The sequence below is a fragment of the Larus michahellis genome, chromosome 20 (assembly GCF_964199755.1).
Source record: "Larus michahellis chromosome 20, bLarMic1.1, whole genome shotgun sequence".
NCBI classification, from domain to species: domain Eukaryota; kingdom Metazoa; phylum Chordata; class Aves; order Charadriiformes; family Laridae; genus Larus; species Larus michahellis.
This window is the reverse complement of record NC_133915.1, coordinates 937,287-964,755: the sequence shown is the minus strand read 5'-3', so window position 1 is coordinate 964,755 and position 27,469 is coordinate 937,287.

Genomic DNA, 27,469 nt, shown 5'->3' with positions numbered 1-27,469 from the left:
TTGAATGCCGTTTCTGGAGACACTGCGATCAATGTGGGAGATATGTCAAGATGTGTGTTTGTTTTGAGGACGGCTCTCTGGAGAGTCTTAGCAAAGAGGTCACACAGATAATCAGAGCAATTCTCAGAGACACTGAGAACAAGCTCCACAATTCCCTCCTGGCACTTTCCCTGTAGGAGATACCGCAAGACGTTTCTGTATATTGGGCACAGCGCTCTGCACGGTGTTAGCAGAGACTTTCCCGGGACAGTGAAACCCCATGTCAGAGACACTGAGAAGAAGCCCCAATGTTCCCTCCAGACACTTTCAGTGTGGGTGCTTTCTCCACGTGGTTCCTGGTTTCACTGCGGCTCTGAAGAGAATGTTAGCAAAGAGGTAACCGGGACAGTGAAAACAGTACTCAAAGACAGGGAGAGCAAGCTCTCTCTTGGCACTTTGGATGTGGGACATACAGCGAGATGTTTGCTGCTTTTGCGTTTGGCTGTTGGGAGATTTACAGCACAAAGATATCTAGTTGATTTGAAGCAGTTCCGAGAAAGTCTAAACATAATCCCCACTTCTCCCTCCTGGCACTTTCCATGTGGGAGATATAGCAGGATGTATATTGGTTTTGAGGACAACTCAATGGACAGTGTAGGGAGAAAACCTCCTGGCTCCTTGAATGCCGTTTCTGGAGACACTGCGATCAATGTGGGAGATATGTCAAGATGTGTGTTTGTTTTGAGGACGGCTCTCTGGAGAGTCTTAGCAAAGAGGTCACACAGATAATCAGAGCAATTCTCAGAGACACTGAGAACAAGCTCGACAATTCCCTCCTGGCACTTTCCCTGTAGGAGATACCGCAAGACGTTTCTGTATATTGGGCACAGCGCTCTGCACGGTGTTAGCAGAGACTTTCCCGGGACAGTGAAACCCTATGTCAGAGACACTGAGAAGAAGCCCCAATGTTCCCTCCAGACACTTTCAGTGTGGGTGCTTTCTCCACGTGGTTCCTGGTTTCACTGCGGCTCTGAAGAGAATGCTAGCAAAGAGGTAACCGGGACAGTGAAAACAGTACTCAAAGACAGGGAGAGCAAGCTCTCTCTTGGCACTTTGGATGTGGGACATACAGCGAGATGTTTGCTGCTTTTGCGTTTGGCTGTTGGGAGATTTACAGCACAAAGATATCTAGTTGATTTGAAGCAGTTCCGAGAAAGTCTAAACATAATCCCCACTTCTCCCTCCTGGCACTTTCCATGTGGGAGATATAGCAGGATGTATATTGGTTTTGAGGACAACTCAATGGACAGTGTAGGGAGAAAACCTCCTGGCTCCTTGAATGCCGTTTCTGGAGACACTGCGATCAATGTGGGAGATATGTCAAGATGTGTGTTTGTTTTGAGGACGGCTCTCTGGAGAGTCTTAGCAAAGAGGTCACACAGATAATCAGAGCAATTCTCAGAGACACTGAGAACAAGCTCCACAATTCCCTCCTGGCACTTTCCCTGTAGGAGATACCGCAAGACGTTTCTGTATATTGGGCACAGCGCTCTGCACGGTGTTAGCAGAGACTTTCCCGGGACAGTGAAACCCTATGTCAGAGACACTGAGAAGAAGCCCCAATGTTCCCTCCAGACACTTTCAGTGTGGGTGCTTTCTCCACATGGTTCCTGGTTTCACTGCGGCTCTGAAGAGAATGTTAGCAAAGAGGTAACCGGGACAGTGAAAACAGTACTCAAAGACAGGGAGAGCAAGCTCTCTCTTGGCACTTTGGATGTGGGACATACAGCGAGATGTTTGCTGCTTTTGCGTTTGTCTGTTGGGAGATTTACAGCACAAAGATATCTAGTTGATTTGAAGCAGTTCCGAGAAAGTCTAAACATAATCCCCACTTCTCCCTCCTGGCACTTTCCATGTGGGAGATATAGCAGGATGTATATTGGTTTTGAGGACAACTCAATGGACAGTGTAGGGAGAAAACCTCCTGGCTCCTTGAATGCCGTTTCTGGAGACACTGCGATCAATGTGGGAGATATGTCAAGATGTGTGTTTGTTTTGAGGACGGCTCTCTGGAGAGTCTTAGCAAAGAGGTCACACAGATAATCAGAGCAATTCTCAGAGACACTGAGAACAAGCTCCACAATTCCCTCCTGGCACTTTCCCTGTAGGAGATACCGCAAGACGTTTCTGTATATTGGGCACAGCGCTCTGCACGGTGTTAGCAGAGACTTTCCCGGGACAGTGAAACCCTATGTCAGAGACACTGAGAAGAAGCCCCAATGTTCCCTCCAGACACTTTCAGTGTGGGTGCTTTCTCCACGTGGTTCCTGGTTTCACTGCGGCTCTGAAGAGAATGTTAGCAAAGAGGTAACCGGGACAGTGAAAACAGTACTCAAAGACAGGGAGAGCAAGCTCTCTCTTGGCACTTTGGATGTGGGACATACAGCGAGATGTTTGCTGCTTTTGCGTTTGGCTGTTGGGAGATTTACAGCACAAAGATATCTAGTTGATTTGAAGCAGTTCCGAGAAAGTCTAAACGTAATCCCCACTTCTCCCTCCTGGCACTTTCCATGTGGGAGATATAGCAGGATGTATATTGGTTTTGAGGACAACTCAATGGACAGTGTAGGGAGAAAACCTCCTGGCTCCTTGAATGCCGTTTCTGGAGACACTGCGATCAATGTGGGAGATATGTCAAGATGTGTGTTTGTTTTGAGGACGGCTCTCTGGAGAGTCTTAGCAAAGAGTTCACAGGGATAATCAGAGCAATTCTCAGAGACACTGAGAACAAGCTCCACAATTCCCTCCTGGCACTTTCCCTGTAGGAGATACCGCAAGACGTTTCTGTATATTGGGCACAGCGCTCTGCACGGTGTTAGCAGAGACTTTCCCGGGACAGTGAAACCCTATGTCAGAGACACTGAGAAGAAGCCCCAATGTTCCCTCCAGGCACTTTCAGTGTGGGTGCTTTCTCCACGTGGTTCCTGGTTTCACTGCGGCTCTGAAGAGTATGTTAGCAAAGAGGTAACCGGGACAGTGAAAACAGTACTCAAAGACAGGGAGAGCAAGCTCTCTCTTGGCACTTTGGATGTGGGACATACAGCGAGATGTTTTCTGCTTTTGCGTTTGGCTGTTGGGAGATTTACAGCACAAAGATATCTAGTTGATTTGAAGCAGTTCCGAGAAAGTCTAAACATAATCCCCACTTCTCCCTCCTGGCACTTTCCATGTGGGAGATATAGCAGGATGTATATTGGTTTTGAGGACAACTCAATGGACAGTGTAGGGAGAAAACCTCCTGGCTCCTTGAATGCCGTTTCTGGAGACACTGCGATCAATGTGGGAGATATGTCAAGATGTGTGTTTGTTTTGAGGACGGCTCTCTGGAGAGTCTTAGCAAAGAGGTCACACAGATAATCAGAGCAATTCTCAGAGACACTGAGAACAAGCTCCACAATTCCCTCCTGGCACTTTCCCTGTAGGAGATACCGCAAGACGTTTCTGTATATTGGGCACAGCGCTCTGCACGGTGTTAGCAGAGACTTTCCCGGGACAGTGAAACCCTATGTCAGAGACACTGAGAAGAAGCCCCAATGTTCCCTCCAGACACTTTCAGTGTGGGTGCTTTCTCCACGTGGTTCCTGGTTTCACTGCGTCTCTGAAGAGAATGTTAGCAAAGAGGTAACCGGGACAGTGAAAACAGTACTCAAAGACAGGGAGAGCAAGCTCTCTCTTGGCACTTTGGATGTGGGACATACAGCGAGATGTTTGCTGCTTTTGCGTTTGGCTGTTGGGAGATTTACAGCACAAAGATATCTAGTTGATTTGAAGCAGTTCCGAGAAAGTCTAAACATAATCCCCACTTCTCCCTCCTGGCACTTTCCATGTGGGAGATATAGCAGGATGTATATTGGTTTTGAGGACAACTCAATGGACAGTGTAGGGAGAAAACCTCCTGGCTCCTTGAATGCCGTTTCTGGAGACACTGCGATCAATGTGGGAGATATGTCAAGATGTGTGTTTGTTTTGAGGACGGCTCTCTGGAGAGTCTTAGCAAAGAGGTCACACAGATAATCAGAGCAATTCTCAGAGACACTGAGAACAAGCTCCACAATTCCCTCCTGGCACTTTCCCTGCAGGAGATACCGCAAGACGTTTCTGTATATTGGGCACAGCGCTCTGCACGGTGTTAGCAGAGACTTTCCCGGGACAGTGAAACCCTATGTCAGAGACACTGAGAAGAAGCCCCAATGTTCCCTCCAGACACTTTCAGTGTGGGTGCTTTCTCCACATGGTTCCTGGTTTCACTGCGGCTCTGAAGAGAATGTTAGCAAAGAGGTAACCGGGACAGTGAAAACAGTACTCAAAGACAGGGAGAGCAAGCTCTCTCTTGGCACTTTGGATGTGGGACATACAGCAAGATGTTTGCTGCTTTTGCGTTTGGCTGTTGGGAGATTTACAGCACAAAGATATCTAGTTGATTTGAAGCAGTTCCGAGAAAGTCTAAACATAATCCCCACTTCTCCCTCCTGGCACTTTCCATGTGGGAGATATAGCAGGATGTATATTGGTTTTGAGGACAACTCAATGGACAGTGTAGGGAGAAAACCTCCTGGCTCCTTGAATGCCGTTTCTGGAGACACTGCGATCAATGTGGGAGATATGTCAAGATGTGTGTTTGTTTTGAGGACGGCTCTCTGGAGAGTCTTAGCAAAGAGGTCACACAGATAATCAGAGCAATTCTCAGAGACACTGAGAACAAGCTCCACAATTCCCTCCTGGCACTTTCCCTGTAGGAGATACCGCAAGACGTTTCTGTATATTGGGCACAGCGCTCTGCACGGTGTTAGCAGAGACTTTCCCGGGACAGTGAAACCCTATGTCAGAGACACTGAGAAGAAGCCCCAATGTTCCCTCCAGACACTTTCAGTGTGGGTGCTTTCTCCACGTGGTTCCTGGTTTCACTGCGGCTCTGAAGAGAATGTTAGCAAAGAGGTAACCGGGACAGTGAAAACAGTACTCAAAGACAGGGAGAGCAAGCTCTCTCTTGGCACTTTGGATGTGGGACATACAGCGAGATGTTTGCTGCTTTTGCGTTTGGCTGTTGGGAGATTTACAGCACAAAGATATCTAGTTGATTTGAAGCAGTTCCGAGAAAGTCTAAACATAATCCCCACTTCTCCCTCCTGGCACTTTCCATGTGGGAGATATAGCAGGATGTATATTGGTTTTGAGGACAACTCAATGGACAGTGTAGGGAGAAAACCTCCTGGCTCCTTGAATGCCGTTTCTGGAGACACTGCGATCAATGTGGGAGATATGTCAAGATGTGTGTTTGTTTTGAGGACGGCTCTCTGGAGAGTCTTAGCAAAGAGGTCACACAGATAATCAGAGCAATTCTCAGAGACACTGAGAACAAGCTCCACAATTCCCTCCTGGCACTTTCCCTGTAGGAGATACCGCAAGACGTTTCTGTATATTGGGCACAGCGCTCTGCACGGTGTTAGCAGAGACTTTCCCGGGACAGTGAAACCCTATGTCAGAGACACTGAGAAGAAGCCCCAATGTTCCCTCCAGACACTTTCAGTGTGGGTGCTTTCTCCACGTGGTTCCTGGTTTCACTGCGGCTCTGAAGAGAATGTTAGCAAAGAGGTAACCGGGACAGTGAAAACAGTACTCAAAGACAGGGAGAGCAAGCTCTCTCTTGGCACTTTGGATGTGGGACATACAGCGAGATGTTTGCTGCTTTTGCGTTTGGCTGTTGGGAGATTTACAGCACAAAGATATCTAGTTGATTTGAAGCAGTTCCGAGAAAGTCTAAACATAATCCCCACTTCTCCCTCCTGGCACTTTCCATGTGGGAGATATAGCAGGATGTATATTGGTTTTGAGGACAACTCAATGGACAGTGTAGGGAGAAAACCTCCTGGCTCCTTGAATGCCGTTTCTGGAGACACTGCGATCAATGTGGGAGATATGTCAAGATGTGTGTTTGTTTTGAGGACGGCTCTCTGGAGAGTCTTAGCAAAGAGGTCACACAGATAATCAGAGCAATTCTCAGAGACACTGAGAACAAGCTCCACAATTCCCTCCTGGCACTTTCCCTGTAGGAGATACCGCAAGACGTTTCTGTATATTGGGCACAGCGCTCTGCACGGTGTTAGCAGAGACTTTCCCGGGACAGTGAAACCCTATGTCAGAGACACTGAGAAGAAGCCCCAATGTTCCCTCCAGACACTTTCAGTGTGGGTGCTTTCTCCACGGGGTTCCTGGTTTCACTGCGGCTCTGAAGAGAATGTTAGCAAAGAGGTAACCGGGACAGTGAAAACAGTACTCAAAGACAGGGAGAGCAAGCTCTCTCTTGGCACTTTGGATGTGGGACATACAGCGAGATGTTTGCTGCTTTTGCGTTTGGCTGTTGGGAGATTTACAGCACAAAGATATCTAGTTGATTTGAAGCAGTTCCGAGAAAGTCTAAACATAATCCCCACTTCTCCCTCCTGGCACTTTCCATGTGGGAGATATAGCAGGATGTATATTGGTTTTGAGGACAACTCAATGGACAGTGTAGGGAGAAAACCTCCTGGCTCCTTGAATGCCGTTTCTGGAGACACTGCGATCAATGTGGGAGATATGTCAAGATGTGTGTTTGTTTTGAGGACGGCTCTCTGGAGAGTCTTAGCAAAGAGGTCACACAGATAATCAGAGCAATTCTCAGAGACACTGAGAACAAGCTCCACAATTCCCTCCTGGCACTTTCCCTGTAGGAGATACCGCAAGACGTTTCTGTATATTGGGCACAGCGCTCTGCACGGTGTTAGCAGAGACTTTCCCGGGACAGTGAAACCCTATGTCAGAGACACTGAGAAGAAGCCCCAATGTTCCCTCCAGGCACTTTCAGTGTGGGTGCTTTCTCCACGTGGTTCCTGGTTTCACTGCGGCTCTGAAGAGAATGTTAGCAAAGAGGTAACCGGGACAGTGAAAACAGTACTCAAAGACAGGGAGAGCAAGCTCTCTCTTGGCACTTTGGATGTGGGACATACAGCGAGATGTTTGCTGCTTTTGCGTTTGGCTGTTGGGAGATTTACAGCACAAAGATATCTAGTTGATTTGAAGCAGTTCCGAGAAAGTCTAAACATAATCCCCACTTCTCCCTCCTGGCACTTTCCATGTGGGAGATATATCAGGATGTATATTGGTTTTGAGGACAACTCAATGGACAGTGTAGGGAGAAAACCTCCTGGCTCCTTGAATGCCGTTTCTGGAGACACTGCGATCAATGTGGGAGATATGTCAAGATGTGTGTTTGTTTTGAGGACGGCTCTCTGGAGAGTCTTAGCAAAGAGGTCACACAGATAATCAGAGCAATTCTCAGAGACACTGAGAACAAGCTCCACAATTCCCTCCTGGCACTTTCCCTGTAGGAGATACCGCAAGACGTTTCTGTATATTGGGCACAGCGCTCTGCACGGTGTTAGCAGAGACTTTCCCGGGACAGTGAAACCCTATGTCAGAGACACTGAGAAGAAGCCCCAATGTTCCCTCCAGACACTTTCAGTGTGGGTGCTTTCTCCACGTGGTTCCTGGTTTCACTGCGGCTCTGAAGAGAATGTTAGCAAAGAGGTAACCGGGACAGTGAAAACAGTACTCAAAGACAGGGAGAGCAAGCTCTCTCTTGGCACTTTGGATGTGGGACATACAGCGAGATGTTTGCTGCTTTTGCGTTTGGCTGTTGGGAGATTTACAGCACAAAGATATCTAGTTGATTTGAAGCAGTTCTGAGAAAGTCTAAACATAATCCCCACTTCTCCCTCCTGGCACTTTCCATGTGGGAGATATAGCAGGATGTATATTGGTTTTGAGGACAACTCAATGGACAGTGTAGGGAGAAAACCTCCTGGCTCCTTGAATGCCGTTTCTGGAGACACTGCGATCAATGTGGGAGATATGTCAAGATGTGTGTTTGTTTTGAGGACGGCTCTCTGGAGAGTCTTAGCAAAGAGGTCACACAGATAATCAGAGCAATTCTCAGAGACACTGAGAACAAGCTCCACAATTCCCTCCTGGCACTTTCCCTGTAGGAGATACCGCAAGACGTTTCTGTACATTGGGCACAGCGCTCTGCACGGTGTTAGCAGAGACTTTCCCGGGACAGTGAAACCCTATGTCAGAGACACTGAGAAGAAGCCCCAATGTTCCCTCCAGACACTTTCAGTGTGGGTGCTTTCTCCACGGGGTTCCTGGTTTCACTGCGGCTCTGAAGAGAATGTTAGCAAAGAGGTAACCGGGACAGTGAAAACAGTACTCAAAGACAGGGAGAGCAAGCTCTCTCTTGGCACTTTGGATGTGGGACATACAGCGGGATGTTTGCTGCTTTTGCGTTTGGCTGTTGGGAGATTTACAGCACAAAGATATCTAGTTGATTTGAAGCAGTTCCGAGAAAGTCTAAACATAATCCCCACTTCTCCCTCCTGGCACTTTCCGTGTGGGAGATATAGCAGGATGTATATTGGTTTTGAGGACAACTCAATGGACAGTGTAGGGAGAAAACCTCCTGGCTCCTTGAATGCCGTTTCTGGAGACACTGCGATCAATGTGGGAGATATGTCAAGATGTGTGTTTGTTTTGAGGACGGCTCTCTGGAGAGTCTTAGCAAAGAGGTCACACAGATAATCAGAGCAATTCTCAGAGACACTGAGAACAAGCTCCACAATTCCCTCCTGGCACTTTCCCTGTAGGAGATACCGCAAGACGTTTCTGTATATTGGGCACAGCGCTCTGCACGGTGTTAGCAGAGACTTTCCCGGGACAGTGAAACCCCATGTCAGAGACACTGAGAAGAAGCCCCAATGTTCCCTCCAGACACTTTCAGTGTGGGTGCTTTCTCCACGTGGTTCCTGGTTTCACTGCGGCTCTGAAGAGAATGTTAGCAAAGAGGTAACCGGGACAGTGAAAACAGTACTCAAAGACAGGGAGAGCAAGCTCTCTCTTGGCACTTTGGATGTGGGACATACAGCGAGATGTTTGCTGCTTTTGCGTTTGGCTGTTGGGAGATTTACAGCACAAAGATATCTAGTTGATTTGAAGCAGTTCCGAGAAAGTCTAAACATAATCCCCACTTCTCCCTCCTGGCACTTTCCATGTGGGAGATATAGCAGGATGTATATTGGTTTTGAGGACAACTCAATGGACAGTGTAGGGAGAAAACCTCCTGGCTCCTTGAATGCCGTTTCTGGAGACACTGCGATCAATGTGGGAGATATGTCAAGATGTGTGTTTGTTTTGAGGACGGCTCTCTGGAGAGTCTTAGCAAAGAGGTCACACAGATAATCAGAGCAATTCTCAGAGACACTGAGAACAAGCTCCACAATTCCCTCCTGGCACTTTCCCTGTAGGAGATACCGCAAGACGTTTCTGTATATTGGGCACAGCGCTCTGCACGGTGTTAGCAGAGACTTTCCCGGGACAGTGAAACCCTATGTCAGAGACACTGAGAAGAAGCCCCAATGTTCCCTCCAGACACTTTCAGTGTGGGTGCTTTCTCCACGTGGTTCCTGGTTTCACTGCGGCTCTGAAGAGAATGCTAGCAAAGAGGTAACCGGGACAGTGAAAACAGTACTCAAAGACAGGGAGAGCAAGCTCTCTCTTGGCACTTTGGATGTGGGACATACAGCGAGATGTTTGCTGCTTTTGCGTTTGGCTGTTGGGAGATTTACAGCACAAAGATATCTAGTTGATTTGAAGCAGTTCCGAGAAAGTCTAAACATAATCCCCACTTCTCCCTCCTGGCACTTTCCATGTGGGAGATATAGCAGGATGTATATTGGTTTTGAGGACAACTCAATGGACAGTGTAGGGAGAAAACCTCCTGGCTCCTTGAATGCCGTTTCTGGAGACACTGCGATCAATGTGGGAGATATGTCAAGATGTGTGTTTGTTTTGAGGACGGCTCTCTGGAGAGTCTTAGCAAAGAGGTCACACAGATAATCAGAGCAATTCTCAGAGACACTGAGAACAAGCTCCACAATTCCCTCCTGGCACTTTCCCTGTAGGAGATACCGCAAGACGTTTCTGTATATTGGGCACAGCGCTCTGCACGGTGTTAGCAGAGACTTTCCCGGGACAGTGAAACCCTATGTCAGAGACACTGAGAAGAAGCCCCAATGTTCCCTCCAGACACTTTCAGTGTGGGTGCTTTCTCCACATGGTTCCTGGTTTCACTGCGGCTCTGAAGAGAATGTTAGCAAAGAGGTAACCGGGACAGTGAAAACAGTACTCAAAGACAGGGAGAGCAAGCTCTCTCTTGGCACTTTGGATGTGGGACATACAGCGAGATGTTTGCTGCTTTTGCGTTTGGCTGTTGGGAGATTTACAGCACAAAGATATCTAGTTGATTTGAAGCAGTTCCGAGAAAGTCTAAACATAATCCCCACTTCTCCCTCCTGGCACTTTCCATGTGGGAGATATAGCAGGATGTATATTGGTTTTGAGGACAACTCAATGGACAGTGTAGGGAGAAAACCTCCTGGCTCCTTGAATGCCGTTTCTGGAGACACTGCGATCAATGTGGGAGATATGTCAAGATGTGTGTTTGTTTTGAGGACGGCTCTCTGGAGAGTCTTAGCAAAGAGGTCACACAGATAATCAGAGCAATTCTCAGAGACACTGAGAACAAGCTCCACAATTCCCTCCTGGCACTTTCCCTGTAGGAGATACCGCAAGACGTTTCTGTATATTGGGCACAGCGCTCTGCACGGTGTTAGCAGAGACTTTCCCGGGACAGTGAAACCCTATGTCAGAGACACTGAGAAGAAGCCCCAATGTTCCCTCCAGACACTTTCAGTGTGGGTGCTTTCTCCACGTGGTTCCTGGTTTCACTGCGTCTCTGAAGAGAATGTTAGCAAAGAGGTAACCGGGACAGTGAAAACAGTACTCAAAGACAGGGAGAGCAAGCTCTCTCTTGGCACTTTGGATGTGGGACATACAGCAAGATGTTTGCTGCTTTTGCGTTTGGCTGTTGGGAGATTTACAGCACAAAGATATCTAGTTGATTTGAAGCAGTTCCGAGAAAGTCTAAACATAATCCCCACTTCTCCCTCCTGGCACTTTCCATGTGGGAGATATAGCAGGATGTATATTGGTTTTGAGGACAACTCAATGGACAGTGTAGGGAGAAAACCTCCTGGCTCCTTGAATGCCGTTTCTGGAGACACTGCGATCAATGTGGGAGATATGTCAAGATGTGTGTTTGTTTTGAGGACGGCTCTCTGGAGAGTCTTAGCAAAGAGGTCACACAGATAATCAGAGCAATTCTCAGAGACACTGAGAACAAGCTCGACAATTCCCTCCTGGCACTTTCCCTGTAGGAGATACCGCAAGACGTTTCTGTATATTGGGCACAGCGCTCTGCACGGTGTTAGCAGAGACTTTCCCGGGACAGTGAAACCCTATGTCAGAGACACTGAGAAGAAGCCCCAATGTTCCCTCCAGGCACTTTCAGTGTGGGTGCTTTCTCCACGTGGTTCCTGGTTTCACTGCGGCTCTGAAGAGAATGCTAGCAAAGAGGTAACCGGGACAGTGAAAACAGTACTCAAAGACAGGGAGAGCAAGCTCTCTCTTGGCACTTTGGATGTGGGACATACAGCGAGATGTTTGCTGCTTTTGCGTTTGGCTGTTGGGAGATTTACAGCACAAAGATATCTAGTTGATTTGAAGCAGTTCCGAGAAAGTCTAAACATAATCCCCACTTCTCCCTCCTGGCACTTTCCATGTGGGAGATATAGCAGGATGTAAATTGGTTTTGAGGACAACTCAATGGACAGTGTAGGGAGAAAACCTCCTGGCTCCTTGAATGCCGTTTCTGGAGACACTGCGATCAATGTGGGAGATATGTCAAGATGTGTGTTTGTTTTGAGGACGGCTCTCTGGAGAGTCTTAGCAAAGAGGTCACACAGATAATCAGAGCAATTCTCAGAGACACTGAGAACAAGCTCCACAATTCCCTCCTGGCACTTTCCCTGTAGGAGATACCGCAAGACGTTTCTGTATATTGGGCACAGCGCTCTGCACGGTGTTAGCAGAGACTTTCCCGGGACAGTGAAACCCTATGTCAGAGACACTGAGAAGAAGCCCCAATGTTCCCTCCAGACACTTTCAGTGTGGGTGCTTTCTCCACATGGTTCCTGGTTTCACTGCGGCTCTGAAGAGAATGTTAGCAAAGAGGTAACCGGGACAGTGAAAACAGTACTCAAAGACAGGGAGAGCAAGCTCTCTCTTGGCACTTTGGATGTGGGACATACAGCGAGATGTTTGCTGCTTTTGCGTTTGGCTGTTGGGAGATTTACAGCACAAAGATATCTAGTTGATTTGAAGCAGTTCCGAGAAAGTCTAAACATAATCCCCACTTCTCCCTCCTGGCACTTTCCATGTGGGAGATATAGCAGGATGTATATTGGTTTTGAGGACAACTCAATGGACAGTGTAGGGAGAAAACCTCCTGGCTCCTTGAATGCCGTTTCTGGAGACACTGCGATCAATGTGGGAGATATGTCAAGATGTGTGTTTGTTTTGAGGACGGCTCTCTGGAGAGTCTTAGCAAAGAGGTCACACAGATAATCAGAGCAATTCTCAGAGACACTGAGAACAAGCTCCACAATTCCCTCCTGGCACTTTCCCTGTAGGAGATACCGCAAGACGTTTCTGTATATTGGGCACAGCGCTCTGCACGGTGTTAGCAGAGACTTTCCCGGGACAGTGAAACCCTATGTCAGAGACACTGAGAAGAAGCCCCAATGTTCCCTCCAGACACTTTCAGTGTGGGTGCTTTCTCCACGTGGTTCCTGGTTTCACTGCAGCTCTGAAGAGAATGTTAGCAAAGAGGTAACCGGGACAGTGAAAACAGTACTCAAAGACAGGGAGAGCAAGCTCTCTCTTGGCACTTTGGATGTGGGACATACAGCGAGATGTTTGCTGCTTTTGCGTTTGGCTGTTGGGAGATTTACAGCACAAAGATATCTAGTTGATTTGAAGCAGTTCCGAGAAAGTCTAAACATAATCCCCACTTCTCCCTCCTGGCACTTTCCATGTGGGAGATATAGCAGGATGTATATTGGTTTTGAGGACAACTCAATGGACAGTGTAGGGAGAAAACCTCCTGGCTCCTTGAATGCCGTTTCTGGAGACACTGCGATCAATGTGGGAGATATGTCAAGATGTGTGTTTGTTTTGAGGACGGCTCTCTGGAGAGTCTTAGCAAAGAGGTCACACAGATAATCAGAGCAATTCTCAGAGACACTGAGAACAAGCTCCACAATTCCCTCCTGGCACTTTCCCTGTAGGAGATACCGCAAGACGTTTCTGTATATTGGGCACAGCGCTCTGCACGGTGTTAGCAGAGACTTTCCCGGGACAGTGAAACCCTATGTCAGAGACACTGAGAAGAAGCCCCAATGTTCCCTCCAGGCACTTTCAGTGTGGGTGCTTTCTCCACGTGGTTCCTGGTTTCACTGCGGCTCTGAAGAGAATGCTAGCAAAGAGGTAACCGGGACAGTGAAAACAGTACTCAAAGACAGGGAGAGCAAGCTCTCTCTTGGCACTTTGGATGTGGGACATACAGCGAGATGTTTGCTGCTTTTGCGTTTGGCTGTTGGGAGATTTACAGCACAAAGATATCTAGTTGATTTGAAGCAGTTCCGAGAAAGTCTAAACATAATCCCCACTTCTCCCTCCTGGCACTTTCCATGTGGGAGATATAGCAGGATGTAAATTGGTTTTGAGGACAACTCAATGGACAGTGTAGGGAGAAAACCTCCTGGCTCCTTGAATGCCGTTTCTGGAGACACTGCGATCAATGTGGGAGATATGTCAAGATGTGTGTTTGTTTTGAGGACGGCTCTCTGGAGAGTCTTAGCAAAGAGGTCACACAGATAATCAGAGCAATTCTCAGAGACACTGAGAACAAGCTCCACAATTCCCTCCTGGCACTTTCCCTGTAGGAGATACCGCAAGACGTTTCTGTATATTGGGCACAGCGCTCTGCACGGTGTTAGCAGAGACTTTCCCGGGACAGTGAAACCCTATGTCAGAGACACTGAGAAGAAGCCCCAATGTTCCCTCCAGACACTTTCAGTGTGGGTGCTTTCTCCACATGGTTCCTGGTTTCACTGCGGCTCTGAAGAGAATGTTAGCAAAGAGGTAACCGGGACAGTGAAAACAGTACTCAAAGACAGGGAGAGCAAGCTCTCTCTTGGCACTTTGGATGTGGGACATACAGCGAGATGTTTGCTGCTTTTGCGTTTGGCTGTTGGGAGATTTACAGCACAAAGATATCTAGTTGATTTGAAGCAGTTCCGAGAAAGTCTAAACATAATCCCCACTTCTCCCTCCTGGCACTTTCCATGTGGGAGATATAGCAGGATGTATATTGGTTTTGAGGACAACTCAATGGACAGTGTAGGGAGAAAACCTCCTGGCTCCTTGAATGCCGTTTCTGGAGACACTGCGATCAATGTGGGAGATATGTCAAGATGTGTGTTTGTTTTGAGGACGGCTCTCTGGAGAGTCTTAGCAAAGAGGTCACACAGATAATCAGAGCAATTCTCAGAGACACTGAGAACAAGCTCCACAATTCCCTCCTGGCACTTTCCCTGTAGGAGATACCGCAAGACGTTTCTGTATATTGGGCACAGCGCTCTGCACGGTGTTAGCAGAGACTTTCCCGGGACAGTGAAACCCTATGTCAGAGACACTGAGAAGAAGCCCCAATGTTCCCTCCAGGCACTTTCAGTGTGGGTGCTTTCTCCACGTGGTTCCTGGTTTCACTGCGGCTCTGAAGAGAATGTTAGCAAAGAGGTAACCGGGACAGTGAAAACAGTACTCAAAGACAGGGAGAGCAAGCTCTCTCTTGGCACTTTGGATGTGGGACATACAGCGAGATGTTTGCTGCTTTTGCGTTTGGCTGTTGGGAGATTTACAGCACAAAGATATCTAGTTGATTTGAAGCAGTTCCGAGAAAGTCTAAACATAATCCCCACTTCTCCCTCCTGGCACTTTCCATGTGGGAGATATAGCAGGATGTATATTGGTTTTGAGGACAACTCAATGGACAGTGTAGGGAGAAAACCTCCTGGCTCCTTGAATGCCGTTTCTGGAGACACTGCGATCAATGTGGGAGATATGTCAAGATGTGTGTTTGTTTTGAGGACGGCTCTCTGGAGAGTCTTAGCAAAGAGGTCACACAGATAATCAGAGCAATTCTCAGAGACACTGAGAACAAGCTCCACAATTCCCTCCTGGCACTTTCCCTGTAGGAGATACCGCAAGACGTTTCTGTATATTGGGCACAGCGCTCTGCACGGTGTTAGCAGAGACTTTCCCGGGACAGTGAAACCCTATGTCAGAGACACTGAGAAGAAGCCCCAGTGTTCCCTCCAGACACTTTCAGTGTGGGTGCTTTCTCCACATGGTTCCTGGTTTCACTGCGGCTCTGAAGAGAATGTTAGCAAAGAGGTAACCGGGACAGTGAAAACAGTACTCAAAGACAGGGAGAGCAAGCTCTCTCTTGGCACTTTGGATGTGGGACATACAGCGAGATGTTTGCTGCTTTTGCGTTTGGCTGTTGGGAGATTTACAGCACAAAGATATCTAGTTGATTTGAAGCAGTTCCGAGAAAGTCTAAACATAATCCCCACTTCTCCCTCCTGGCACTTTCCATGTGGGAGATATAGCAGGATGTATATTGGTTTTGAGGACAACTCAATGGACAGTGTAGGGAGAAAACCTCCTGGCTCCTTGAATGCCGTTTCTGGAGACACTGCGATCAATGTGGGAGATATGTCAAGATGTGTGTTTGTTTTGAGGACGGCTCTCTGGAGAGTCTTAGCAAAGAGGTCACACAGATAATCAGAGCAATTCTCAGAGACACTGAGAACAAGCTCCACAATTCCCTCCTGGCACTTTCCCTGTAGGAGATACCGCAAGACGTTTCTGTATATTGGGCACAGCGCTCTGCACGGTGTTAGCAGAGACTTTCCCGGGACAGTGAAACCCTAGGTCAGAGACACTGAGAAGAAGCCCCAATGTTCCCTCCAGACACTTTCAGTGTGGGTGCTTTCTCCACGTGGTTCCTGGTTTCACTGCGGCTCTGAAGAGAATGTTAGCAAAGAGGTAACCGGGACAGTGAAAACAGTACTCAAAGACAGGGAGAGCAAGCTCTCTCTTGGCACTTTGGATGTGGGACATACAGCGAGATGTTTGCTGCTTTTGCGTTTGGCTGTTGGGAGATTTACAGCACAAAGATATCTAGTTGATTTGAAGCAGTTCCGAGAAAGTCTAAACGTAATCCCCACTTCTCCCTCCTGGCACTTTCCATGTGGGAGATATAGCAGGATGTATATTGGTTTTGAGGACAACTCAATGGACAGTGTAGGGAGAAAACCTCCTGGCTCCTTGAATGCCGTTTCTGGAGACACTGCGATCAATGTGGGAGATATGTCAAGATGTGTGTTTGTTTTGAGGACGGCTCTCTGGAGAGTCTTAGCAAAGAGTTCACAGGGATAATCAGAGCAATTCTCAGAGACACTGAGAACAAGCTCCACAATTCCCTCCTGGCACTTTCCCTGTAGGAGATACCGCAAGACGTTTCTGTATATTGGGCACAGCGCTCTGCACGGTGTTAGCAGAGACTTTCCCGGGACAGTGAAACCCTATGTCAGAGACACTGAGAAGAAGCCCCAATGTTCCCTCCAGGCACTTTCAGTGTGGGTGCTTTCTCCACGTGGTTCCTGGTTTCACTGCGGCTCTGAAGAGTATGTTAGCAAAGAGGTAACCGGGACAGTGAAAACAGTACTCAAAGACAGGGAGAGCAAGCTCTCTCTTGGCACTTTGGATGTGGGACATACAGCGAGATGTTTTCTGCTTTTGCGTTTGGCTGTTGGGAGATTTACAGCACAAAGATATCTAGTTGATTTGAAGCAGTTCCGAGAAAGTCTAAACATAATCCCCACTTCTCCCTCCTGGCACTTTCCATGTGGGAGATATAGCAGGATGTATATTGGTTTTGAGGACAACTCAATGGACAGTGTAGGGAGAAAACCTCCTGGCTCCTTGAATGCCGTTTCTGGAGACACTGCGATCAATGTGGGAGATATGTCAAGATGTGTGTTTGTTTTGAGGACGGCTCTCTGGAGAGTCTTAGCAAAGAGGTCACACAGATAATCAGAGCAATTCTCAGAGACACTGAGAACAAGCTCCACAATTCCCTCCTGGCACTTTCCCTGTAGGAGATACCGCAAGACGTTTCTGTATATTGGGCACAGCGCTCTGCACGGTGTTAGCAGAGACTTTCCCGGGACAGTGAAACCCTATGTCAGAGACACTGAGAAGAAGCCCCAATGTTCCCTCCAGACACTTTCAGTGTGGGTGCTTTCTCCACGTGGTTCCTGGTTTCACTGCGTCTCTGAAGAGAATGTTAGCAAAGAGGTAACCGGGACAGTGAAAACAGTACTCAAAGACAGGGAGAGCAAGCTCTCTCTTGGCACTTTGGATGTGGGACATACAGCGAGATGTTTGCTGCTTTTGCGTTTGGCTGTTGGGAGATTTACAGCACAAAGATATCTAGTTGATTTGAAGCAGTTCCGAGAAAGTCTAAACATAATCCCCACTTCTCCCTCCTGGCACTTTCCATGTGGGAGATATAGCAGGATGTATATTGGTTTTGAGGACAACTCAATGGACAGTGTAGGGAGAAAACCTCCTGGCTCCTTGAATGCCGTTTCTGGAGACACTGCGATCAATGTGGGAGATATGTCAAGATGTGTGTTTGTTTTGAGGACGGCTCTCTGGAGAGTCTTAGCAAAGAGGTCACACAGATAATCAGAGCAATTCTCAGAGACACTGAGAACAAGCTCCACAATTCCCTCCTGGCACTTTCCCTGCAGGAGATACCGCAAGACGTTTCTGTATATTGGGCACAGCGCTCTGCACGGTGTTAGCAGAGACTTTCCCGGGACAGTGAAACCCTATGTCAGAGACACTGAGAAGAAGCCCCAATGTTCCCTCCAGACACTTTCAGTGTGGGTGCTTTCTCCACATGGTTCCTGGTTTCACTGCGGCTCTGAAGAGAATGTTAGCAAAGAGGTAACCGGGACAGTGAAAACAGTACTCAAAGACAGGGAGAGCAAGCTCTCTCTTGGCACTTTGGATGTGGGACATACAGCAAGATGTTTGCTGCTTTTGCGTTTGGCTGTTGGGAGATTTACAGCACAAAGATATCTAGTTGATTTGAAGCAGTTCCGAGAAAGTCTAAACATAATCCCCACTTCTCCCTCCTGGCACTTTCCATGTGGGAGATATAGCAGGATGTATATTGGTTTTGAGGACAACTCAATGGACAGTGTAGGGAGAAAACCTCCTGGCTCCTTGAATGCCGTTTCTGGAGACACTGCGATCAATGTGGGAGATATGTCAAGATGTGTGTTTGTTTTGAGGACGGCTCTCTGGAGAGTCTTAGCAAAGAGGTCACACAGATAATCAGAGCAATTCTCAGAGACACTGAGAACAAGCTCCACAATTCCCTCCTGGCACTTTCCCTGTAGGAGATACCGCAAGACGTTTCTGTATATTGGGCACAGCGCTCTGCACGGTGTTAGCAGAGACTTTCCCGGGACAGTGAAACCCTATGTCAGAGACACTGAGAAGAAGCCCCAATGTTCCCTCCAGACACTTTCAGTGTGGGTGCTTTCTCCACGTGGTTCCTGGTTTCACTGCGGCTCTGAAGAGAATGTTAGCAAAGAGGTAACCGGGACAGTGAAAACAGTACTCAAAGACAGGGAGAGCAAGCTCTCTCTTGGCACTTTGGATGTGGGACATACAGCGAGATGTTTGCTGCTTTTGCGTTTGGCTGTTGGGAGATTTACAGCACAAAGATATCTAGTTGATTTGAAGCAGTTCCGAGAAAGTCTAAACATAATCCCCACTTCTCCCTCCTGGCACTTTCCATGTGGGAGATATAGCAGGATGTATATTGGTTTTGAGGACAACTCAATGGACAGTGTAGGGAGAAAACCTCCTGGCTCCTTGAATGCCGTTTCTGGAGACACTGCGATCAATGTGGGAGATATGTCAAGATGTGTGTTTGTTTTGAGGACGGCTCTCTGGAGAGTCTTAGCAAAGAGGTCACACAGATAATCAGAGCAATTCTCAGAGACACTGAGAACAAGCTCCACAATTCCCTCCTGGCACTTTCCCTGTAGGAGATACCGCAAGACGTTTCTGTATATTGGGCACAGCGCTCTGCACGGTGTTAGCAGAGACTTTCCCGGGACAGTGAAACCCTATGTCAGAGACACTGAGAAGAAGCCCCAATGTTCCCTCCAGACACTTTCAGTGTGGGTGCTTTCTCCACGTGGTTCCTGGTTTCACTGCGGCTCTGAAGAGAATGTTAGCAAAGAGGTAACCGGGACAGTGAAAACAGTACTCAAAGACAGGGAGAGCAAGCTCTCTCTTGGCACTTTGGATGTGGGACATACAGCGAGATGTTTGCTGCTTTTGCGTTTGGCTGTTGGGAGATTTACAGCACAAAGATATCTAGTTGATTTGAAGCAGTTCCGAGAAAGTCTAAACATAATCCCCACTTCTCCCTCCTGGCACTTTCCATGTGGGAGATATAGCAGGATGTATATTGGTTTTGAGGACAACTCAATGGACAGTGTAGGGAGAAAACCTCCTGGCTCCTTGAATGCCGTTTCTGGAGACACTGCGATCAATGTGGGAGATATGTCAAGATGTGTGTTTGTTTTGAGGACGGCTCTCTGGAGAGTCTTAGCAAAGAGGTCACACAGATAATCAGAGCAATTCTCAGAGACACTGAGAACAAGCTCCACAATTCCCTCCTGGCACTTTCCCTGTAGGAGATACCGCAAGACGTTTCTGTATATTGGGCACAGCGCTCTGCACGGTGTTAGCAGAGACTTTCCCGGGACAGTGAAACCCTATGTCAGAGACACTGAGAAGAAGCCCCAATGTTCCCTCCAGACACTTTCAGTGTGGGTGCTTTCTCCACGGGGTTCCTGGTTTCACTGCGGCTCTGAAGAGAATGTTAGCAAAGAGGTAACCGGGACAGTGAAAACAGTACTCAAAGACAGGGAGAGCAAGCTCTCTCTTGGCACTTTGGATGTGGGACATACAGCGAGATGTTTGCTGCTTTTGCGTTTGGCTGTTGGGAGATTTACAGCACAAAGATATCTAGTTGATTTGAAGCAGTTCCGAGAAAGTCTAAACATAATCCCCACTTCTCCCTCCTGGCACTTTCCATGTGGGAGATATAGCAGGATGTATATTGGTTTTGAGGACAACTCAATGGACAGTGTAGGGAGAAAACCTCCTGGCTCCTTGAATGCCGTTTCTGGAGACACTGCGATCAATGTGGGAGATATGTCAAGATGTGTGTTTGTTTTGAGGACGGCTCTCTGGAGAGTCTTAGCAAAGAGGTCACACAGATAATCAGAGCAATTCTCAGAGACACTGAGAACAAGCTCCACAATTCCCTCCTGGCACTTTCCCTGTAGGAGATACCGCAAGACGTTTCTGTATATTGGGCACAGCGCTCTGCACGGTGTTAGCAGAGACTTTCCCGGGACAGTGAAACCCTATGTCAGAGACACTGAGAAGAAGCCCCAATGTTCCCTCCAGACACTTTCAGTGTGGGTGCTTTCTCCACGTGGTTCCTGGTTTCACTGCGGCTCTGAAGAGAATGTTAGCAAAGAGGTAACCGGGACAGTGAAAACAGTACTCAAAGACAGGGAGAGCAAGCTCTCTCTTGGCACTTTGGATGTGGGACATACAGCGAGATGTTTGCTGCTTTTGCGTTTGGCTGTTGGGAGATTTACAGCACAAAGATATCTAGTTGATTTGAAGCAGTTCCGAGAAAGTCTAAACATAATCCCCACTTCTCCCTCCTGGCACTTTCCATGTGGGAGATATAGCAGGATGTATATTGGTTTTGAGGACAACTCAATGGACAGTGTAGGGAGAAAACCTCCTGGCTCCTTGAATGCCGTTTCTGGAGACACTGCGATCAATGTGGGAGATATGTCAAGATGTGTGTTTGTTTTGAGGACGGCTCTCTGGAGAGTCTTAGCAAAGAGGTCACACAGATAATCAGAGCAATTCTCAGAGACACTGAGAACAAGCTCCACAATTCCCTCCTGGCACTTTCCCTGTAGGAGATACCGCAAGACGTTTCTGTATATTGGGCACAGCGCTCTGCACGGTGTTAGCAGAGACTTTCCCGGGACAGTGAAACCCTATGTCAGAGACACTGAGAAGAAGCCCCAATGTTCCCTCCAGACACTTTCAGTGTGGGTGCTTTCTCCACGTGGTTCCTGGTTTCACTGCAGCTCTGAAGAGAATGTTAGCAAAGAGGTAACCGGGACAGTGAAAACAGTACTCAAAGACAGGGAGAGCAAGCTCTCTCTTGGCACTTTGGATGTGGGACATACAGCGAGATGTTTGCTGCTTTTGCGTTTGGCTGTTGGGAGATTTACAGCACAAAGATATCTAGTTGATTTGAAGCAGTTCCGAGAAAGTCTACACATAATCCCCACTTCTCCCTCCTGGCACTTTCCATGTGGGAGATATAGCAGGATGTATATTGGTTTTGAGGACAACTCAATGGACAGTGTAGGGAGAAAACCTCCTGGCTCCTTGAATGCCGTTTCTGGAGACACTGCGATCAATGTGGGAGATATGTCAAGATGTGTGTTTGTTTTGAGGACGGCTCTCTGGAGAGTCTTAGCAAAGAGGTCACACAGATAATCAGAGCAATTCTCAGAGACACTGAGAACAAGCTCCACAATTCCCTCCTGGCACTTTCCCTGTAGGAGATACCGCAAGACGTTTCTGTATATTGGGCACAGCGCTCTGCACGGTGTTAGCAGAGACTTTCCCGGGACAGTGAAACCCTATGTCAGAGACACTGAGAAGAAGCCCCAATGTTCCCTCCAGACACTTTCAGTGTGGGTGCTTTCTCCACGTGGTTCCTGGTTTCACTGCGGCTCTGAAGAGAATGTTAGCAAAGAGGTAACCGGGACAGTGAAAACAGTACTCAAAGACAGGGAGAGCAAGCTCTCTCTTGGCACTTTGGATGTGGGACATACAGCGAGATGTTTGCTGCTTTTGCGTTTGGCTGTTGGGAGATTTACAGCACAAAGATATCTAGTTGATTTGAAGCAGTTCCGAGAAAGTCTAAACATAATCCCCACTTCTCCCTCCTGGCACTTTCCATGTGGGAGATATAGCAGGATGTATATTGGTTTTGAGGACAACTCAATGGACAGTGTAGGGAGAAAACCTCCTGGCTCCTTGAATGCCGTTTCTGGAGACACTGCGATCAATGTGGGAGATATGTCAAGATGTGTGTTTGTTTTGAGGACGGCTCTCTGGAGAGTCTTAGCAAAGAGGTCACACAGATAATCAGAGCAATTCTCAGAGACACTGAGAACAAGCTCCACAATTCCCTCCTGGCACTTTCCCTGTAGGAGATACCGCAAGACGTTTCTGTATATTGGGCACAGCGCTCTGCACGGTGTTAGCAGAGACTTTCCCGGGACAGTGAAACCCTATGTCAGAGACACTGAGAAGAAGCCCCAATGTTCCCTCCAGGCACTTTCAGTGTGGGTGCTTTCTCCACGTGGTTCCTGGTTTCACTGCGGCTCTGAAGAGAATGTTAGCAAAGAGGTAACCGGGACAGTGAAAACAGTACTCAAAGACAGGGAGAGCAAGCTCTCTCTTGGCACTTTGGATGTGGGACATACAGCGAGATGTTTGCTGCTTTTGCGTTTGGCTGTTGGGAGATTTACAGCACAAAGATATCTAGTTGATTTGAAGCAGTTCCGAGAAAGTCTAAACATAATCCCCACTTCTCCCTCCTGGCACTTTCCATGTGGGAGATATAGCAGGATGTATATTGGTTTTGAGGACAACTCAATGGACAGTGTAGGGAGAAAACCTCCTGGCTCCTTGAATGCCGTTTCTGGAGACACTGCGATCAATGTGGGAGATATGTCAAGATGTGTGTTTGTTTTGAGGACGGCTCTCTGGAGAGTCTTAGCAAAGAGGTCACACAGATAATCAGAGCAATTCTCAGAGACACTGAGAACAAGCTCCACAATTCCCTCCTGGCACTTTCCCTGCAGGAGATACCGCAAGACGTTTCTGTATATTGGGCACAGTGCTCTGCACGGTGTTAGCAGAGACTTTCCCGGGACAGTGAAACCCTATGTCAGAGACACTGAGAAGAAGCCCCAATGTTCCCTCCAGACACTTTCAGTGTGGGTGCTTTCTCCACGTGGTTCCTGGTTTCACTGCGGCTCTGAAGAGAATGTTAGCAAAGAGGTAACCGGGACAGTGAAAACAGTACTCAAAGACAGGGAGAGCAAGCTCTCTCTTGGCACTTTGGATGTGGGACATACAGCGAGATGTTTGCTGCTTTTGCGTTTGGCTGTTGGGAGATTTACAGCACAAAGATATCTAGTTGATTTGAAGCAGTTCCGAGAAAGTCTAAACATAATCCCCACTTCTCCCTCCTGGCACTTTCCATGTGGGAGATATAGCAGGATGTATATTGGTTTTGAGGACAACTCAATGGACAGTGTAGGGAGAAAACCTCCTGGCTCCTTGAATGCCGTTTCTGGAGACACTGCGATCAATGTGGGAGATATGTCAAGATGTGTGTTTGTTTTGAGGACGGCTCTCTGGAGAGTCTTAGCAAAGAGGTCACACAGATAATCAGAGCAATTCTCAGAGACACTGAGAACAAGCTCCACAATTCCCTCCTGGCACTTTCCCTGTAGGAGATACCGCAAGACGTTTCTGTATATTGGGCACAGCGCTCTGCACGGTGTTAGCAGAGACTTTCCCGGGACAGTGAAACCCTATGTCAGAGACACTGAGAAGAAGCCCCAATGTTCCCTCCAGACACTTTCAGTTTGGGTGCTTCCTCCACGGGGTTCCTGGTTTCACTGCGGCTCTGAAGAGAATGTTAGCAAAGAGGTAACCGGGACAGTGAAAACAGTACTCAAAGACAGGGAGAGCAAGCTCTCTCTTGGCACTTTGGATGTGGGACATACAGCGAGATGTTTGCTGCTTTTGCGTTTGGCTGTTGGGAGATTTACAGCACAAAGATATCTAGTTGATTTGAAGCAGTTCCGAGAAAGTCTAAACATAATCCCCACTTCTCCCTCCTGGCACTTTCCATGTGGGAGATATAGCAGGATGTATATTGGTTTTGAGGACGACTCAATGGACAGTGTAGGGAGAAAACCTCCTGGCTCCTTGAATGCCGTTTCTGGAGACACTGCGATCAATGTGGGAGATATGTCAAGATGTGTGTTTGTTTTGAGGACGGCTCTCTGGAGAGTCTTAGCAAAGAGGTCACACAGATAATCAGAGCAATTCTCAGAGACACTGAGAACAAGCTCCACAATTCCCTCCTGGCACTTTCCCTGCAGGAGATACCGCAAGACGTTTCTGTATATTGGGCACAGCGCTCTGCACGGTGTTAGCAGAGACTTTCCCGGGACAGTGAAACCCTATGTCAGAGACACTGAGAAGAAGCCCCAATGTTCCCTCCAGACACTTTCAGTGTGGGTGCTTTCTCCACATGGTTCCTGGTTTCACTGCGGCTCTGAAGAGAATGTTAGCAAAGAGGTAACCGGGACAGTGAAAACAGTACTCAAAGACAGGGAGAGCAAGCTCTCTCTTGGCACTTTGGATGTGGGACATACAGCAAGATGTTTGCTGCTTTTGCGTTTGGCTGTTGGGAGATTTACAGCACAAAGATATCTAGTTGATTTGAAGCAGTTCCGAGAAAGTCTAAACATAATCCCCACTTCTCCCTCCTGGCACTTTCCATGTGGGAGATATAGCAGGATGTATATTGGTTTTGAGGACAACTCAATGGACAGTGTAGGGAGAAAACCTCCTGGCTCCTTGAATGCCGTTTCTGGAGACACTGCGATCAATGTGGGAGATATGTCAAGATGTGTGTTTGTTTTGAGGACGGCTCTCTGGAGAGTCTTAGCAAAGAGGTCACACAGATAATCAGAGCAATTCTCAGAGACACTGAGAACAAGCTCCACAATTCCCTCCTGGCACTTTCCCTGTAGGAGATACCGCAAGACGTTTCTGTATATTGGGCACAGCGCTCTGCACGGTGTTAGCAGAGACTTTCCCGGGACAGTGAAACCCTATGTCAGAGACACTGAGAAGAAGCCCCAATGTTCCCTCCAGACACTTTCAGTGTGGGTGCTTTCTCCACGTGGTTCCTGGTTTCACTGCGGCTCTGAAGAGAATGTTAGCAAAGAGGTAACCGGGACAGTGAAAACAGTACTCAAAGACAGGGAGAGCAAGCTCTCTCTTGGCACTTTGGATGTGGGACATACAGCGAGATGTTTGCTGCTTTTGCGTTTGGCTGTTGGGAGATTTACAGCACAAAGATATCTAGTTGATTTGAAGCAGTTCCGAGAAAGTCTAAACATAATCCCCACTTCTCCCTCCTGGCACTTTCCATGTGGGAGATATAGCAGGATGTATATTGGTTTTGAGGACAACTCAATGGACAGTGTAGGGAGAAAACCTCCTGGCTCCTTGAATGCCGTTTCTGGAGACACTGCGATCAATGTGGGAGATATGTCAAGATGTGTGTTTGTTTTGAGGACGGCTCTCTGGAGAGTCTTAGCAAAGAGGTCACACAGATAATCAGAGCAATTCTCAGAGACACTGAGAACAAGCTCCACAATTCCCTCCTGGCACTTTCCCTGTAGGAGATACCGCAAGACGTTTCTGTATATTGGGCACAGCGCTCTGCACGGTGTTAGCAGAGACTTTCCCGGGACAGTGAAACCCTATGTCAGAGACACTGAGAAGAAGCCCCAATGTTCCCTCCAGGCACTTTCAGTGTGGGTGCTTTCTCCACGGGGTTCCTGGTTTCACTGCGGCTCTGAAGAGAATGTTAGCAAAGAGGTAACCGGGACAGTGAAAACAGTACTCAAAGACAGGGAGAGCAAGCTCTCTCTTGGCACTTTGGATGTGGGACATACAGCGAGATGTTTGCTGCTTTTGCGTTTGGCTGTTGGGAGATTTACAGCACAAAGATATCTAGTTGATTTGAAGCAGTTCCGAGAAAGTCTAAACATAATCCCCACTTCTCCCTCCTGGCACTTTCCATGTGGGAGATATAGCAGGATGTATATTGGTTTTGAGGACAACTCAATGGACAGTGTAGGGAGAAAACCTCCTGGCTCCTTGAATGCCGTTTCTGGAGACACTGCGATCAATGTGGGAGATATGTCAAGATGTGTGTTTGTTTTGAGGACGGCTCTCTGGAGAGTCTTAGCAAAGAGGTCACACAGATAATCAGAGCAATTCTCAGAGACACTGAGAACAAGCTCCACAATTCCCTCCTGGCACTTTCCCTGTAGGAGATACCGCAAGACGTTTCTGTATATTGGGCACAGCGCTCTGCACGGTGTTAGCAGAGACTTTCCCGGGACAGTGAAACCCTATGTCAGAGACACTGAGAAGAAGCCCCAATGTTCCCTCCAGGCACTTTCAGTGTGGGTGCTTTCTCCACGTGGTTCCTGGTTTCACTGCGGCTCTGAAGAGTATGTTAGCAAAGAGGTAACCGGGACAGTGAAAACAGTACTCAAAGACAGGGAGAGCAAGCTCTCTCTTGGCACTTTGGATGTGGGACATACAGCGAGATGTTTGCTGCTTTTGCGTTTGGCTGTTGGGAGATTTACAGCACAAAGATATCTAGTTGATTTGAAGCAGTTCCGAGAAAGTCTAAACATAATCCCCACTTCTCCCTCCTGGCACTTTCCATGTGGGAGATATAGCAGGATGTATATTGGTTTTGAGGACAACTCAATGGACAGTGTAGGGAGAAAACCTCCTGGCTCCTTGAATGCCGTTTCTGGAGACACTGCGATCAATGTGGGAGATATGTCAAGATGTGTGTTTGTTTTGAGGACGGCTCTCTGGAGAGTCTTAGCAAAGAGGTCACACAGATAATCAGAGCAATTCTCAGAGACACTGAGAACAAGCTCCACAATTCCCTCCTGGCACTTTCCCTGTAGGAGATACCGCAAGACGTTTCTGTATATTGGGCACAGCGCTCTGCACGGTGTTAGCAGAGACTTTCCCGGGACAGTGAAACCCTATGTCAGAGACACTGAGAAGAAGCCCCAATGTTCCCTCCAGACACTTTCAGTGTGGGTGCTTTCTCCACGTGGTTCCTGGTTTCACTGCGGCTCTGAAGAGAATGTTAGCAAAGAGGTAACCGGGACAGTGAAAACAGTACTCAAAGACAGGGAGAGCAAGCTCTCTCTTGGCACTTTGGATGTGGGACATACAGCGAGATGTTTGCTGCTTTTGCGTTTGGCTGTTGGGAGATTTACAGCACAAAGATATCTAGTTGATTTGAAGCAGTTCC